The 6000-nt window shown below is 42.2% G+C and overlaps 1 long non-coding RNA gene across 1 annotated transcript in view; it reads right to left on the bottom strand.

The window, feature by feature from the left end:
* Positions 1-6000, bottom strand: part of LOC105865095 (uncharacterized) — a 39022-nt gene continuing 33022 nt past the window's right edge. Inside the window, exons 3-4 of the long non-coding RNA XR_012912859.1 lie at positions 1453-1677; positions 1-1279 (exon numbers count right to left, since the gene is read on the bottom strand). This is a non-coding gene — a long non-coding RNA (uncharacterized LOC105865095). The remainder of the gene's footprint in view (positions 1280-1452; positions 1678-6000) is intronic.

Here is a 6000-nt window from a genome sequence, read left to right as displayed (position 1 = left end):
ATTTAGTAGGAGGTTGTTTAATTTCCACGTTTTTGTGTAGAAATGTGAGTTTCTGTTAGGGTTGATTTCTACTTTTATTCCACTGTGATCTGAGAAGGTACATGGTATGATTTCTATTTTTCTAAATTTCTTGAGATTTACTTTGTGCCTGATTTGGGTTGGTGTCAGTTTCTAGGGGGCTGGTGCTCCTCTTTGGGGGTGTGTTTTTCATTTGGTTCTTCATATTTCCTGAGTTCTTTTGCTGATTTCTTCCCATTTTGATCAGTTGTTGTTTCTTTCCTTTAGGTTATTGTTTGGGTATTCACATACCCTGTTTAGTTTCTGAGGTGTTAGGTGGTGTCTGTGGTTGAGATTGGACCACTCCCTGTATATTGAGTCAGTGGGTGCCGTGGAAAGGCTGTGCAAGATGCCGTCGCTGTCAGTAGGTGGCGTTTGCTTGGAGGAACAGGCTATGCTGTTGATTTTGTGTCCTGTTATCAGCTCTTGTTCTGGGTGGAGCTTTGTTGGGTAAGCCTGCCCTCTGGCAGTTAGCAGGGGTCAAAGTTCTGTTCTCTGCTTCCAGGGAAAGCTGTCAGGGCGGGGCTGGAATGGTCCCGCTCAGCCAGAAAGTCTGCGTGTGGGGGTGGGGCTGTCTGAGACCCGCAGTCTGGAGTGGGCGTCTCTTCTTTCCACCCTCCCCAACTCCACCGCTACTCCTGGGCCTCTGCCAGCAGGCCAGACCACAAGCCACCAGGCCTCCCCGGACTGTGATGCCGGCGGGGAGGTTCCCTGCACAGGAACGCCACCTGGGCTGGGCGCACGGCCTCCTCCTGGGAGGAAGGTTGCCCTCTAGGATGCTGATCTGCCCCTGGAGGCACACACACCTCAGTAGGCTGTTCGCATATAACCCTTCTGTGCCCCGGGAAATGCTAGCCCTCGGTGCAGGGGATCTGGTCTGCAGGTCCGACCTCTGGGTCCCAGAATTCAAACTGTATCCCTACCAGGGAGAGGAGTTCCTGTCCCAATTCACCCACAGGGAGCCCAGGCTCAGTCTATGTCTCTCAGCCTCTGAGTCAGCACCGTTCTCCTGGGAACACCATGCCAGCAGCACCTGGGAGGGCAGGCGGGTAGGGAGCTCACAGTCTGAGTTCCCCTGAGTCAGCTGTAGGGTCCCAGAAGGGAAGGTCTAGTTCCCTGGAGGTGCCTCTGGCTGGTGGCTGTATTGTCTCTCTGGGCATCCGCGGGTAGGGTCAGCAGAGGGGAGGAGGAGGCAATATGGCTCCTGCCTCGCGGCTCGTGTCTGTGCATACGGAGTTGCCCAGAGGAAGTTGTGAACCTGGTGCCACGTCTGCTACAGGCTCACCACTGGTTGGTGGCAGCCATCTCTGGGCTGGTGCCCGCAGGTCTCCCACCCGTTCGGGAGCCCACCAGCAGTCCCAAATGCAGGGAAGGTGAAACAGCAAATCCACCTACCTTTGCCGCTGGTCTCCAGGCTGCTCCGGTGGTCTCAGCCTCCATTTCTCCTCCACAGCCTCCTCCCGTTGAGTCTCCCAGGGTCTCAGGTATCCCTCCTTCCAGCCCTCATCTGCTGTATGCTCGTCTTCTTGCTTCTTTTTTCCAATTTCTGCTAGAATCTGTCTTTTCTGCAAAGACACTCTGTCTGGCAGTGTTTCTCGTCCGCCATCTTGCTCCACCCCCCTAGCATAGACATTTTAACAACGTTGATTCTGCCGATCCATGAGCATGGTATATTCTTCCACCTGTTTACGTCCTCTGCTATTTCCTTCTTCAGTGTTTCATAGTAGACCCTGTAGAGGTCTTTTACCTCCTTAGTTAAGTATATTCCAAGGTACTTTATTTTCTTTGTTGCTATTTTGAAGGGAATTGAATCTTTGATTTGGTTCTCACTTATACTATTATTGGCATATATGAATGCCTCTGATTTCTGTGTATTGATTTTGTATCATGAGATTTTACTGAATTCATTTATCAATTCAAGGAGTCTCTTGGTTGAATCCTTGGGGTTTTCTAGGTATAATATCATATCGTCAGAAAATAGTGAGAGTTTGATCTCTTCTGCTCCCATTTGGACACCCTTAATTCTGCTCTCTTGTCTGATTGGTGTAGCAAGGCCTTCCAGCACTATACTGAATAGAAGTGGAGATAGTGGGCAACCTTACCTTATTCCTTCTAAGTGGGAATGCTTTCAATTTTTCCCCATTCAGTATAATGTTGGTTGTGGGTTTGTCTTATGTTACTTGTATCATTTTTAGGTAAGCCCCATCTATGCCTATTTTGTTCTTATCATAAAACGGTGTTGAATTTTATCAAATGCTTTTTCTGAGTCTATTGAGAGGATAATATGGTCTTTGTTTTTGCTTCTGTTTATATGGTGAATTACATTTGTAGATTTTCATATGTTGAACATCCCTGTAGGATGAAGCCCACTTGATTGTGATGGATTATTTTCTTGATAAGCACCTGGATTTGATTAGCTAGAATTTTGTTGAGAATTTTTGCATCTATATTCATAAGGGATATTGGTCTGTAGTTTTCTTTTTTTGTTGCATCTTTTCTTGGTTTTGGTATCAGGGTTATGTTCGCTTCATAAAATGTGTTGGGGAGGATTCCATCCCTCTCAATGTTGTGGAATAATTTCTGCACGATAGGCACCAGATCTTGTTTGTAGGTGTGGCAAAATTCGGGTGTGAAACCATCTGGTCCATGACTTTTCTTTATAGGAAGATTTTTTACTGCTGTTTCAGTTTCAGTACTTGATATTGGTCTGTTCAGGAATTCTATTTCTTCCTGGTTGAGCCTAGGGAGGTTGTGTGTTTCTAAGAATTTGTCCATTTCCTCCACATTTTCCAGTTTGTGTACATAGAGATTTTTGTAGTATTCATATGTTATATCTTGTATCTCTGTGGCATCAGTTGTAATTTCTCCTTTATTGTTCCTAATGGAGCTTATTAGAGATTTTTCTTTTCTGCTTTTCATTAGTCTAGCCAAAGGGGTGTCAATTTTGTTTATTTTTTCAAAAAGTCAACTTTTTGTTTTATTAATCTTCCATATAGTTTCCCTGTTGTCAATTTTGTTTAGTTCTTATTTGCTCTTAATGATTTCACTTCTTCTGCTGCGTGTGGGGTTGGTCTGTTCTTCTTGTTCCAGCTCTTTGAGATGATTCATTAGGTTGTCTATTTGTGATCTTTTTGACTTTTGGATATAGGCATTCATGGAAATAGACTTTCCTCTCAGGATGCTTTAGCTGTGTCCCACAGGTTTTATAACTTGTGTCTCCTTTGTCATTTAGTTCAAATAATCTTTTGATTTCCATCTTGATTTCCTCGTTTATGAAGTGATCATTCAGCAGAAGGTTGTTTAGTTTTTATGACTTTGTGTAGAAGTGAGGACTCCTGTTAGGATTGATTTCTACATTTATTTCATTGTGGTCTGAAAAGATACATTGTATAATTTCTATTTTGTTTCAATTTTTTGAGACATGCTTTGTGTCCTAGCATATGGTCAATCTTGGAGAATGACCCATGAGCTGATGAGAAGAATGTATATTCAGTGGTTCTGGAGTAGAATGTCCTGTAAATGTCAGTCAGGCCCATTTGTTCTAGGGTTCTGTGTTTAGCTGTGTCCCACAGGTTTTGATAACTTGTGTCTCCTTTGTCATTTAGTTCAAAGAATCTTTTGATTTCCATCCTGATTTCCTCATTTATGAAGTAATCATTCAGCAGAAGTATATAAATGAGAGTTTCTGTTAGGGAGGATTTCTCCTTTTATTCCACTATGATCTGAAAAGATACATCATATAATTTCTATTTTGTTTAAATTGTTTGAGACATGTTTTGTGTCCTAGGATATGGTTTGTCTTAGAGAATGTCCCATGAGCTGATGAGAAGAATGCATATTCAGTGGTTTGGGGGTAGAATGTCCTGTAAATATCAGTCAAGCCTATTTGTTCTAGAGTTATGTTTAAGTCCATTATTTCTTTGTTAATTTTCTGTTTGGAAGATCTCTCCTGTGCTGTCAGTGGGGTGTTAAAGTCTCCAGCTATTATAGTGTGTGGTTTATACATTTTTTTAGGTTCAGTAGAGTTTGCTTTATGAATTTGGGTGCAACTATGTCGGGCGCATATATATTTAGAACTGTTATGTCTTCTTGTTGAACTGTACCCTTCACCATTATATAGTGAACTTCTACGTCTTTTTTTACTGTTGTTTATTTTAAAAACTAAGTTACCTGAAAACAAAAACGGCATGCCAACCTTCTTTTGGCTTCTGTTTGCTTGAAATATTGTTGTCCACTCCTTTACCTTTAGTCTAAATGTATCCTTGCATGTTAGATGTGTTTCTCGAAGGCAGCAGATACTTGGCTTGTATTTTTTTATCCATTAAGCCAGAATATGCCTCTTGAGTGGGGAGTTCAAGCCATTTACATTTATGGAGAGCACTGATAGGTGGGGCAGATATCTGTTCATTTTGATGGGTTGAACTTTGTTGCTTTGTTTTCTCTCTTGAGCCATTGTGGTATCTGGGCTTTGATCTTTAGCTGTTGAGTAGATTTACATTCGTGAGTGTTTCTTGTGCTGATCCGTGGGTAACAATGTTTTGAGTACTTCTTGGAGGGCTGGTCTTGTCTTAGTGAATTCCCTCACTCTTTGCTTATCTGAGAATGTCTTGATTTATCCTTCGTATACAAAACTTAGTTTTGCAGAGTACAAGATTCTAGGCTGGGCATTATTCTGTTTCAGAAAAGTTAGAATGGGGCCCCAGTCTCTCCTTGCTTGTAAGGTTTCAGTAGAGAAGTTGGCATTATTCGGATTGTCTTTCTTTGTATGTTACTTGCTTCTTTCACCTTACAGCTTGTAGAAGGGCCTCTTTAGATCATATTTTGGTCAGTCTGATGACTACATGTCATGGTGTCTTCCTGTTTGCATTGAATCTCCCAGGTGTTCTTTGAGCTTCATGTACTTATATATCTTGATTTTTAGCAAGGCCTTGGAAATTTTCCTCTATTATATCTTCAAATATCTTATCCTATCTTTGAGTGTTTTCCTTTTCCCCTTTTGGAATCCCTATAACCGTTGCATTAGGTTTCTTCACATCATCCCACATTTCTTGTAGGCTTTGCTCTTTTCTCTTATTTCTCTGCTCTATCTCTGTGACTGAATTAATTAGAAAATGTTATCTTCAATCTCTGAGATTCTTTCTTCTGTTTGATCTACCCTGTTCTTGAGGCTTTCCCCTGTGCTTTGTAGTTCCCTGAATAGATTCTTCATTTCTAGGAGTTTGGTTTGATTTTCCTCAATTATTTCAATTTCTTTAGTGAATTTTTCTTCCAGATCCTGGATTTTTTTGTGGTTTCTTTGTGTTAGTCATCCATTTTTTCTTGCAAGTCATTGAATTTTCTTACAATCCATGTTCAAAATTCTTCTTCTGTCATTTTAGTGTTCTGATTTTGGTTGATGTCCATTTCTAAAGGGGTGGTGTTCCTCTTTGGGGGTGTGCTTTCTGTTTGTGTCTTCATACTTCCAGAATTCTTTCACTGATTTCTTCCCATCTGGATCAGTTGTGACTTCTTACCTTTAGATTTTCATTTTGATAATGACATACCCTGTTTAGTCTTGAGCCAGTAGGTGGTGTTTGTGGGTGAGAGTCGACCACACCCTGTATTATGAGTCAGTAGATGCCATAAAAGTGTGTGCAGAATGACCTCCCTGTCAGTAGGTGGCACTTGCTTGGAGGAGCAAGCTGTTGTTTTTGTTGTTGTTTTTAGGTCCTGTAACCAGTTCTTGTTCCTCTGGAGAGGCATTCTGGTGCCTCAGGTGGTGGGTGGGGCCCTGGGACTTCCAGCTGTGTCCTTATTTTCCACCTCTGTGAGGGCTGATCTGGGAATGAGTCTAGGCAGAGCTGGGTCAGGTGATCCTTCCCTCAAGCACCACCAATGCTGTTAGCGGGGGTCAAAGGTTTGTTCTCTGCTTCTGGGCAAAGCTTTCAGGGAGAGGCTGGAATG

Source organism: Microcebus murinus, chromosome 17 (assembly GCF_040939455.1).
Source record: "Microcebus murinus isolate Inina chromosome 17, M.murinus_Inina_mat1.0, whole genome shotgun sequence".
Lineage (NCBI taxonomy): Eukaryota > Metazoa > Chordata > Mammalia > Primates > Cheirogaleidae > Microcebus > Microcebus murinus.
Note: the sequence above shows the minus strand (reverse complement) of the source record. Positions and strands in the feature narration are given on the sequence as shown.